The following is a 12,539-nucleotide window of genomic DNA, read 5'->3' as shown; positions in this document are numbered from 1 at the left end:
CTGAAATAAATCCAAAATAAGTCAATTTTGGATTCTTTGGATTCTACAGTTCAATACAATACAATATCTACTAGACATCCCCATCTCTTAGCAGTGTGCTTAGAGCTGTGGATACAAATAAGAAAATCATTTCCTACCCTCAATCAACTTGTAGTAAAATGAGGGAAAACAGCACAGAAGTTGAGAAACAGGAGAAGATCAGAGTGCACTGGTCATAAAGATGTGATTATGGTAATCAAAACCAAGCAGTACAGCTGGTAAGAAATGCAGAGTTGGCTGGGCTTCTGGGCCTTTCTTAAAGTGGGGCTCTAGGAGCAGTTTTCTAACTTCTTATCTAAGGCAATTTGATTTAATATTCATCTATAATATTTTATAGCTTTATTTTATCTTTCCTTAATTTTCTTATCAGTACCATATTTGTTTTATAGAAGTATTATCTCATTTTTTTCATTTTCTGAAAAAGTTTATATAGCAAAGAGATAATTTGTACTTTGTTATAATTCACTTGTAAATACACCTATGTAAATTGTTTTTGTTTTCCCCTTTTGGCAGTTCATGTGTGACATTTCATTTTTCTTTCTGATATTACATTGTTTAGAAGTTACATTGTGCTTTTTCTATATTAGCCCAGGAAACTTGTGTTATTATGGGATAAGAAAAATGACTTTACAAACAGAAAACATAGGTTCTGAATCTAACTCTCTGTGTAACTTTTAAGATGTCACAATAATCTCGGTACTGAGTTTCTCTTGTCTGTAAAATGAAGGGATTTGAATATACAGTCTCTGAGGTACTTTCCAGATTAATATCTATAGTTTTTTCTGACTGTTCCCCCTTAATCTTCTTTTCTGGGTCATTATACAGGTCATGTCTCCTGACTATGAGCATACTTTAGGCTCTCCTGTCTTCTCTCTCTACTCTTTCTATTTTGGTAACTTCATCAGCTCCTGTGGGATTAACTATCACTTCTTTTTATATGACTCCCAGATGTATATATCCATCCCCAGAAGTAGCTTTTGTCCCACAGCACCAATTGCTTATAGATCATTTTAGTCTGAAACATCTCAAGCTCAAAATGTCCCAAACTGAATTCATTTTATATATTTTTCTCCTTTCTTCTAAACTTTCACAGTTTTATCAAAGGATACTCAGGCTTTTTTTCTATATTGTCAACCACTTAGTATTCCTTGAAGTACCCAGTTTAGCCACTGCTTTTTAGTAGCCTATTCTGAACTGATACTCCTTCTTCAGATAAGTTTTAGTGATTCAGGATTGCTACCAAGTTGGGTAAGGGATTCCCTTTCTTCCAGGTAAATGTACAATCGCCATAGTTACCTGGGTGCAGTTTTACCTTCCTCCTAAGCATTAGACAGTATGCATTTTCCTACAATAGCTACAATTTGTGACTCTATTGTGAGAATTCTCCCTCTTCTTATGCTGTGTTCAGCAAAGGGATCGCATATTCCACACAAGATTGTGAAGTCTAATATAAAGAAATCTGATGGGAATTCAAGTGTAGCATTTTGCAGATTTTCTAGTGATTACACATGAATTCTGACTTAAAGGCTCAATTAAGAGAAATGAAGTTCTCAGCAGTTAACAAAAATGAAGATGATGATGTCAGAAAAGCTGTACTAGGTTCTCAGTTAGAATCTTTTTAGAAGATCCAAGTATGAATAATACATAAATTGGAGTGAAAAAAAAAATCAGTTGCATTTTTTTTAATTCAAAGAAGAAAGAAGACTTCCTGAATCAACAAGAAGTCTTCCTGAGTCATACAAAAAAAAAAAAAAAAAAAAAAAGAGTGAAAATATCCCAAGTCATTCTTTGACTACTATGGATCCTATAGTCCTTGAAGATTGGTTCTTCTGAAATAAAAGTGTTTGCAAGGGCTGTATGAAAGTGTTAGCAAAACATAGTTACATTCAGAAAAAAAAAACACAGCTGGAAAATGTTGAGTATAAGCCAAAAACATTCTCTATCATTTATAAAGGTAAAGATGATTTTAATTACCAGAATTTCAATTGAAAATGCAGAAATCATTAATGTCCATTGTTGATAAGAAAAGAACAAAAAGGAAAATAAAAGAAACATACCATCTTTTTACAGAAGAAGGAAATAAAATAGGTCTCCATTGATTGTGTCAGTGATATACACTTTTTGTTATATGAATGTATTCTGCATGCTAGATGGCACCACTGCACATTGAATTTGAAGTCAGGAAGCCCTGAGTTTAAATTCCATATACTCACTAGCTATAATACTTCGGTCACTTAACCTATTTTGGTCTCAGTTTCCTTAGGAAAATAATAATAACAATAATACCCAGATTTAGGTAAATGCTTTGCAAACATTAAAACTGCTAACTAATAGAAAACCATTATGCTATAGAAATAATGAATTTGTTGAATATAGAAACCTTAGAAAGATATTCATGACTTAATACGAAGTGAAGCAGAGACAATAAAAGAATATGCACAATGACCACAACAACATAAATAGCAGAAGAAAAGAACCACAAAACTGAAAGTGGATGTTTCAAAATTATGAGGAACAATCTTGCCTTCAGGGAAGAAATATCAGAAAATATATACCCAACCCATCCCTAATACACACATTCTCCTTCACAAACAGAAGAGTGAGGAAAATAAGAGTGAAATGTGGGATATATTATCAGATTTTTTTGGTATTCATTGCTTTTACTGATTTTTGTTTCTTTTTTAATTTTTAAAAATAAAATTTTTGTGTCATTTTTGACAGCTTATTGGGATAAGAAGAGGAATATAAGGAGAAATTTAAGAAATATAAATATAAAAGTTACCAATAAGATTTAGTTTTTAAAAGAAGGAAAGTAGATCATCTATTAATAATGAAATTGGGTCAAACAAAACCATTGGATAGAAGTAGCTATTTCATTCTCTTAAACTGTATCATATATTGTCATGCCCACTACAATGTGGCATCACAGCCCCATGTCCCAATTGTCAGTGGACCTACTCATTAACCTTTGTTGTTCTCATAAGGGTATCAATCTCCTTTTCTGGGAAATGTGAGAAGACAGGTCTCTGATATATGGTAATATGCTCTATAAATAACTACGTAGTGGGACACATCAGCAAAACTATTATCTTTCCTTGAACCCAAAGAGAAGAAAGATCAAGTGTCCAAACTTGTTCTTTTTTGGCTTCAGACCACTCTCAGTCAGCTTCATAGCCATTCTCTGGGAATTAATATAAAGAAAGACTTTATTTGCCCCTTCCTTCAATGCTCTCACAAGCCAATTATGTGACTTTCATATAACAGTTCAGACAATATGTCCACTCTAGTTCTCAGAATGCTTTGTTGATGGAGTAATGGCTAGTGGACTCCAGCTGCATATACCTCATCTGGAATAAAGTATGGGGGAGAAAAGGAAAATTGAGGAGAAGGGAGAGGAGGGAAAGGGAAGAGAAGGAAGAACAGAGGAGTGGCAGGTCACTATTTTATAACCTATTATCTTAGATATACACATGTCTTCAGTAATAACTGACCATTGCTATTGTTCTTTCTTATTCCATTTCTACCAAATACTCGCTGCCATGTCTGGTAGTCTGTGTCTACTTTAGCCTTAAAGTCACCCAGAATTATAAGCCTGCCTCTTTTTGGCACATTTATAATGAGGGTCTCTAAGTCTTCAATTTTTTTTTTCTTTGACCTCGTCATACTTTGTCCTGATGGGAACAGAAGTATGACATTTTCTGCAAGTGGCAATTACACTGAGGTGAGTCCGTTGCTCTCTCCTTTTAGTAAGCATATAACTTTGATAATCAGTTTTGATTACAAAGCTTATGTCAGTTCTTGCTGCTCCCCTTCACTATACGCACTTCAGAAAAAAACAAAAAACAAAAAACAAAAAACAAAAAACAAAAAACAAAAAACAAAAAACAAAAAAAACAAAAACAAAAGCAACAAACATGGCTCACCTCTGACATTGGTAAGTAAGGATTAATTTGCTAGTCATGTTTCACTGAGGGCTGCTAGTTAGATATGATATCTGCCGAGTTTTCTTACATCAATAGCTGTTCATCTTTCAGACTTACTGGATTTTATGTTGTTCATTTGACTAGTGTTTTAACTGGAGTGGAATCTTCAGCCCCTGCAGTAAGAAGGCCAGCGTTGGGTGAAGTACACAATTTTAGGGCATCTTTTCCAGCCCTTTATTCAAACTAGGAATCTGAGCCACTTGTGTACAGAGTTATAACCACAGTACCCAGTGTTTCTGCACCTATTGCTTCATCAATTGCCTATTACCATATGACTTTGAAATAGGTAAAAATGTTAAAATGGTATGGGTGATACCTTTTGATTTATATATCAGTTGAATTTAAGTGAGGTAGAGTTTCACTAAGACTTTGGTCATATTCTCTCTTCCATAGACATCAGGGTCTAGTGTCAAGACAGTCAAGACCATTAGTAATGATGCATGATATGATGAACAACCTCAGGGTCTTCCATTTCTAACAAAGCTCTAAGTGCTTTGTAGCATCTATTTCAGTCACTTTCATGGCCACTTGAATGAATTGTTCTCATCTGCCATTCCATTAAGAGAAGTCTTCACAAATTCCAGGCAGACTTCCCCCCGAAATATTTGAGATCTCTTGTTACTCTAAATCTAGTTTTAATTCTTTTGCAGAAATGGTTTATCAGCATATGACCACAAGCACATGCTCTTAGAGCCATAGGTGAGATTTGAGTGAGTCATGAAGACACCAAAGTTGGAAAGCAGATGGCAGCCATCATACCAGGGCTTGATTGATGCACACAAGGTTTATGATTATGAAAAATCCAGAGAAATGAGAAAATTTATATGAAGAAGCAGAGAAAATAAGCAAACCCAAGAGGACCAAGCCATACAAAAATTAGCAAAAATAAATTAACAGAATGTAAATGGAGAAGATATAGGAAATATAACTACCTTCTTTCCTTAATGGAAGTAGAGAGTTCTGCTGTGCAGTATTGTATGTGCCATCAGAAACAATTGTTTTGCTTAACTATTTCTTATGTAATGCAGGGAAATTCTCTCTTGATGTATGTGTGGGAGGCAGAAGTTAAATACAAGGATATATATATATATATATATATATATATATATATATATATATATATATATATATATATGACATCAAAATGAATGGCATAAATAAAAATTAAAAAAAATAGGGACAAACAAGAAAGTTGCATTAAATAGTCTAACTTTTATTTTTAACATTCTAAGTTTTATATTTCAGTCTTAAAAGCTTGAAAGTGATAGTGATTATCAGACTGTCTTGGCCACATATATACTTCCTCCCCATTCCGTTTGCTAAATTGACAAGTTTTATAGATGCCTTTAGATAAGAATTTTGCTTGATTTCCTTCATTTTAAAAAGGAAAAAAAAAGAAGAGGAAAATGTGATACACAGTTATGATCTCTGAAGTGCAGCTAAAATATTTCAATTTTAGAGACACAAATGAATAAGATAATATAACAGAGAACCACATTCTGCCCTCTGCTGCTCATCTATAACTTTAATTCTTATGTTTAATTGTGGACATCTGAGCATTTCAAAGGAGACTTTTGCATAAAAGCATAAACATACTTAATAACCCAGTAGAATCAATAGGAATATGGATTATAAGTAAAAATGAATTATAATTTACAAGGGGATATCATGATATATCCATTCAGTGATTTAATAAATATGTATTGATCTCTTAATATATGCTGGGAACTGTTCGTTATTAACAGGGGCCTACAAAATAAAGATGACAAATTCTGCATCCTCAAAGAATGTAAAGAAGATAAACATACAAACACAAATAACTTCTTCAAAAGAATATGTTATAAATGTCATAATAAAATCATAATGGGATTTTAGTAGAGAGAGATGACTTTGAGCTAGAATAAACAAGGAAGCCTCTAGGCAGAGGCATAATTTGAGCTAAGTCTGGATGGATGGGTAGGATTTTCATAGGTAAGAATGTAAAGACATTCCAAATAATGGAAACAGAATAATCAAAGTTGTAAATGTGGGCAAAAGTAAACCTAAATTAAGGCAGAGCACTGGAATCTGCGGAGTAAAGTGGTGAAAAACCTGTCTGAAGAGGGATGGCATAGATTGTAGAATATTTTATATATTGGGCTAAGGATTTTTCCCTTATCTTATTAATAAATATTTCTTAGTGAGTGTATAGTAGTATAAAAAACTGTGTTTTACTGAAATTAATTCAGGAGCAACATATAGGACAGATTCAAGGAGAAAGAGGACAGAGGCAGGAATATCAGTTACTCAACTTTTGTAATAGCTTCAGCTTATAACAATGGAGTCTTGATGTAGGATAGTTTCATTGAGAATATAAAGCTAAACATTAATTCAAGAGATATGAAAAAATAAAAATTTGTAGGCAAGGAGAGTAGGTATGAAAAAACAACTAAAACATATGATCACCTGGGTGATTATAAACTGATGGTACCCAGAAAATAAATAAGGGGATTGGTAAGAGGAGTTGTTTTTGGATTTGGGAAGATTTTGAATATGCTCAATATTCAATTGGAAGGTATTTAAGGTAGAATATAATCTTAATTGGGAATTGTTGTGGAAAAATTCAGGTCATGTCTAACAAACAATTGAGAATAGAGTCAAAGGTTGAATGTGTAGAGGGAGATTAGAATTATAGAATGGTTCCTTATTTCTATGGATTTACATAGGTTTTTGTGAAGTCATTAAATATCTTTATAATCATGAACATGGAAAAAAATTAGCTTTAGTTGTGTATACCCAAAAAAGTTAATGAAAGAAGTTATGTGGTAATTTATATAGTATAGTGCTTTCCTACAATATCTCTGGGAGCTAAATAGAAAAAAAAATTCTTACCCTAAGTTTACATAAGAGGAAACTATGGCTCAGAGATGTTAGATAAACAATCACTAAGTATTTGAGAGTACATGTAAACCCAAATCTCCCTACTGCAAGTAGAGTCCTTATTACATGCCAACATGACTTTGTAAGACTTAAAGACTTATATCTAATAGAACTTTAGAACTAGAATACCCCTGCATGATCAAACAATCCAGTCACCTCATATTATAGATGATGAAACTCAATCAAAGCTTTATAGCTTAGGACTTCCTGAGATATCTATAGCTATTTAGTTGCCCATTTTTATAGTAAAACAAATCAACTTTTAGAAATAAAAATTATGATGATACTTAAATACTATTCCTGATACATTTAGAATAAATACTATAGTACCTATCCTGAGAAATCCATAAAAATTCTGCAATTTGACTCAAATATGAAATTATTAGTCAAATAATATTTCTTTATTTGTGCCAGATTGCTAAACTAGGCAAAAGGGATTCAAAGACAAAATTGAAACAATTCCTTCCCTCAAGGATTAAACATTTATAATAGGTAAAACTATTATCATTCAGTCTTCTCTTTTTTCTGACTTGTGAAATTTTAAAAAACAATCCTAAATATAATTACGTATTTCAAAAACATTTAACATCCTTATATTAATTGAACTAAATTTTATTTTTTAAAACTCTTATTCATCGAATAATTGTGCATTCACTACTAAATTCACAGAATCATAGAATTTATAACTAGGAAGGAATTCAGAGGCATCAAATCCAATCCCCTTATTTTTATAAAAGAGAAAACTTAGGTTTAGGATTGGAATAAGTGACTTATGCAATACATACAACTGATAAGTAGTGGAGCAAGTCTGACCCCTCCAATTTCAAGTCCATGCTATATTTTTTTTTCCTTTTTCTGCAATTATTTTCCTTTTTTTTTTTCCTGTAAGCATAGTAATTATTTTTACAGTTAGTTTATTTTAATCATTTTTAATGATCCTATTCCCTCTGAATTTCTTCACTTCTGCTAATCCCTCGCTCTTATTTTTTAAAATACTTTCCTTTGGGTTTTTACTTATTAGTTTTTTTTTCTTTTTCTTCTGGTTTTATCTGCTATATAATTATTCCCTTTTTAAGTTTTGTCAGTCAATTATTCCTCCATTCTTTCCTTTCCTTCAACTACTCATGTTCATTAGTGTTGTTTTTTTTTAATTTCATTATCTGAGTCCTTTCCAAAAAGTTTTTTTTTCCCCCTCTTCATCTTTAATCTTTTTTACCAGTTTACTCTAGATCATTATTTCATGATTTATAATCCTATATTTATCTTCTTCTTTTCTTTTCTCTACAATCCTCATGCAATTAACATTTCCAAAGTATTCCTTCTAGGCTCTAACCTCCAGATGTTTCTGCTATTGTCTTGTTGTAATGTCCCACAGATCCTCCTTTCCATTTTGCCTATTCTCAGAAAAATGCTACTTACTTCAGATGCTCATAGTAGGGTCCTTTCCCTACCATATCCCTGATAAAGCAACCCATTCCTGATCTATAGGCCTTCTCTCCTATTTACCCTTTTCTTTTCATTTTCCTCAACATTTTCCTAGGTCCATTCTCCCTTACTTCCACAGGTACCAATTGCTCTAGAAACTTAAATTCCTCCTTTTCAGAATAGAACAAGTAAACTTTTCAAACACCCAATCTGCCAACTGCAAGGTTCCTATCCTCTTATACAGATTATTTCTCTTAATCCACAGAAACATTCATTAATGCAGCTCCCTCCCACCCACCAAACCAAGACCTCCTTTTTTTTTCTTTCCTTTTCCTTTTCAAGTCCTTTGTCCCTCCTCCTAATCTCCTTCCCATGTAGGTTCTTCTCTTTCTGAAACCAAAGGAATCAACTTTCCTTCACTAATAATTCTCTCCCCTTCCTGACCTCTTCCTTTCATATATCATCCTATGTTGAAAAGCAGCACACAAAAAAAGAAGCATTCATTCTGTAGGCAGGGTTTTACCAGATTCTGTCCATAATACCCAATGCCCACCTCATGACTGATAGTTTCTTGTGTATATTTACAAGGAAGTTTTTTTTACTGGTGTCTCTTCCTATCTGATCTCTTCTGGTTATTATCTTTCCCTGCTGCATTTTTCACTCCTCCTAATTTTCTGTTATTTGATGGGCTGAAAGAAATAATCTTTTGAAGAAATAATATATTGAATTCTTTCTTTTCTTTCTAAAATATTGTGAATTGATTGAATATCTATCTTTTATCCTTAGTGGTTAAATTCATTTTTGCAGAGTAGGTCAACTTGGGCTGCATCCTAAAGCTCAACATTATTCCATTCTCTCCTATATATTCTGGAGGGCATGGGATAGTCTTGTATTGTCTGAATTTATTTTCCTTTACATTTGAATGTCTTTCTCCTTATCACTTGAAGAACTTTATTTTTTTTCTAAATGGAATCATTCTTAATTATTATTTGTCTTGGAGTATGCAGTCTTGGGCTTTTTCTGGAAGTGCATGTGAATTCTTTCCATTGATATTTAATTCCCTCTGTTCAAAATTTCTGGAAAATTTTCTTCTATTATTTCTTGCATTATAGTATTAAGGTTTTTGGTCTTGTTTTATTCTTATGGAAGAACTATGATTTTTAGTTGTCTTTATATGTCCTTTTTTGGAAAACAGTATATTTTGCTTTCATACTGAGCATTTTTTTAAAAAATAATATTTTTACTTCTACATTGTTCTTCAATTCTGTATTATACATTTCCAATTTATTGTTCCCTTTTTTGTTTCTTTGAAGATACCCTCACTGATTCTAGTTTTTCTATTCTGCCCATTATATTTTTCTGTGTAAACCATAAATATTGTTATCATCATTCTCATTTTTCTTTTGAACCAGACAAGAACAGCAAGTTATGGTTCTAAATTCTCACATTTCACAAGAGTTTTCCTTTATTTTTCAATATTTATTCATAGATGCCTAATCTCTTTGCTAGATCTAGAAATCATATTTCTTTCTACTGTTAATGTTTTCTGATTATTTATATTCAAGATCTTTGATTTTTCTTTTTTCTAAATCTTTGATAATTTCATTCTTCTCTGCCCTGATTTTCCCCCATTCACTTTCTGACTCTGTCCCCTCTGATGATGGTTTCCATGAGGACCATACCTGGACAATTCATGTTATACCAGCCTAGGTCTCTTTACCAAGTGACATTGGAATGGTCAGAATTGGCCCCAGCTAGATGCTGGGTTCTTTCCCTCAAGTTTAGAGGAGTGTTGCATAACCCCACTGCCCAGATAATGTCTTGCTCTAGTGTCCTATCTCTGGCCTCAGATCTTCAATTTAGATATATGTCACACCTGTGCTATGGGGTTCAGAGCTTTGCAAATCTGCTGCTATATGACTGTGGCCTCTAGCACACTTTTGCTACTGAAGAACGTCTGTCTATTAAGACCACAGACTGGAATCAGAATGTCTATGATACTGGAAAAGTTGTTGCCTCAGTCTGTTAGAGTAGCTGGAATTAGAGCTTGTTGCTAGAAATTCAGAAGATAAGACAGGGGTATTAAATGAGCTGAGGGTCAGTGGGCATAAATTCATGGGAGTTTTTGTTTGTTTTCTCTTTTTCTTTCTTTTGGAGTCTAGGTGTCCTCAACCAGAGAGCATAAGTTGTTTTTATCTTTGGTAAATAATTTTGTGTTTTGGAGAGGAATTAATTGTGGTGATTAGAAAGAATGATTATTCCCTGTCTTCTTGCTGAGGTGACTCCCTTAGTTTTTTTCTCCAAAACCAAAACAAAACATGAGTTTCCAGTGGCATGCTAGTAAATACTTAACAACTGACTCTACAAAAACTAACATTTTCTACATTCCCTTCCTAAGCCTAAAAAATCAACAAAACAGTGAATCAATCACCAATATATATATATTTTTTATTTTATAAGTGTAAATGATCACAGTGAAAACAATGAGTTTCAAGCCGCCAACATATCCCTGGAACCTTTTAAAAGACTTGCCTTATAATTAACTTAGGTCAGTCTGATGGTGCCTCTCCAAAGTGTCCCAAGCCATATAAAAGTAGAGATCACAGGTTCATAAAATATAAAGTAACTCAGTCCTAATAGCAGTACTGATTATACTAACTAGTAGCTAATGATTCTTGGGTAGGAGAGCCCTTAGAGGCTATTTAATTCAACCTCTTCATTTCTAAAAGTAGGGAATTTAGGAAAGAGGGGTTAAATTATTTGTCCCAAGTTACACAAGCATCAAGAGATAGGTTAAGAATCTTAAATGAACCATGGGCTTTTGCAACTCAAAATTCTGCAATTGTCTTGTTGCTAAGCACTTTCATTATGTGAATTTCATTTATTATCATTTCATATTCTGTCTGTATTTTTTGTTTAACATGTGCATTTCTCTTAAAGTACTTTCAGCTCAGAGAGAGAAAAAAACATGTATTATTCATTTTGTTTCCCTACATGCACCTGCTACAGTGCATTGCATGCAGTTGTCATTCCATAAATGTTAGTTGAACAAGCAAATGAATGATGACCTTAGAGGCCCATGAAGCTTAGCATATTCAAATCCTCCTGCCTCTTCTTCCTTTTAATATTGTAGTAGCCACACAATTACTTACACAATTGCACAACTAACTTTAAAATAATATGAACTAGTCAAAATGTTTTCTTACGACCAGAGACATATAATTTGGAGTAGAGAGTAGAGCAAAGAGATTAACAGTAATCACACTTACAACACTTGCTATTCATAAGGACATGGATGTATATTTAGAGTTAGGAAGAACAATATTTTGCTGTTATTCAATTCAATCTTATTTGACTTTTTATGAAACCTATTTACTGGCAAAACACTGTAGAGATTTTCTGGGTTTTTTCTCCAGCCAATTTTACGGATGAGCAAACTGAGGCAAACAAGGATAAGTGACTCTCCTAGGATCATACAGCTTAATAAGTGCCTGAGGCTGGATTTGAACTCAGCAAGTTGAGTCTTCCTGATTTCAGGCTTGATGCTTAGTTCACTCTGCCAACCATCTGCCCTAAAGAATACTATAAGCCTTCTTTTTTTACTTTCTTCATTTTGAAGACGAGGAAACTGAAATCTAGGATGGTTAACTGACTGGTACAAGGTGGCAAAGTTAGGATATGAACAAGGACCCTGAACTTAAAAACTAGCACTAACTGAACCTTTATGAAACTCAGTGCACTGATTTATAAACTGGGGATAATAAAAACATCACAAATTGACTCAAGAAGATGTCATAAGGAAAACATTCTGTAAATCTTAAAACTTTATGGAAATGTAAACTATGATAATGTCAGATAAATTTGAAAATAATGTACACAGGCACTGAACCCAAGAAACAATATAACCTTGGAGATTAAATATCAGATAGAAAAAAATAAGGTGGATCTATTTCTACCTTTTTGTTCCTCATCCAAGTTGCGTCATGCATTTGTTCCCCCTGCATTTGTTTCTCTTATTGTGAGATTTGGCTAATGTGGCTTGCCTCCTACCTTGTTCACAGGAGGTAACTATCAATGATGTTAATAAGTAGGATGGTGTCTTTGAATGCTTTGAAAATCATTGCCAAATGCAGCGATCCTACTATACCTTCTTTTTTGCTTTTGGCAAATATA

The sequence above is a fragment of the Sminthopsis crassicaudata genome, chromosome 1 (assembly GCF_048593235.1).
Source record: "Sminthopsis crassicaudata isolate SCR6 chromosome 1, ASM4859323v1, whole genome shotgun sequence".
Classification (NCBI taxonomy): Eukaryota; Metazoa; Chordata; class Mammalia; order Dasyuromorphia; family Dasyuridae; genus Sminthopsis; species Sminthopsis crassicaudata.
This window is presented reverse-complemented; position numbering follows the sequence as displayed.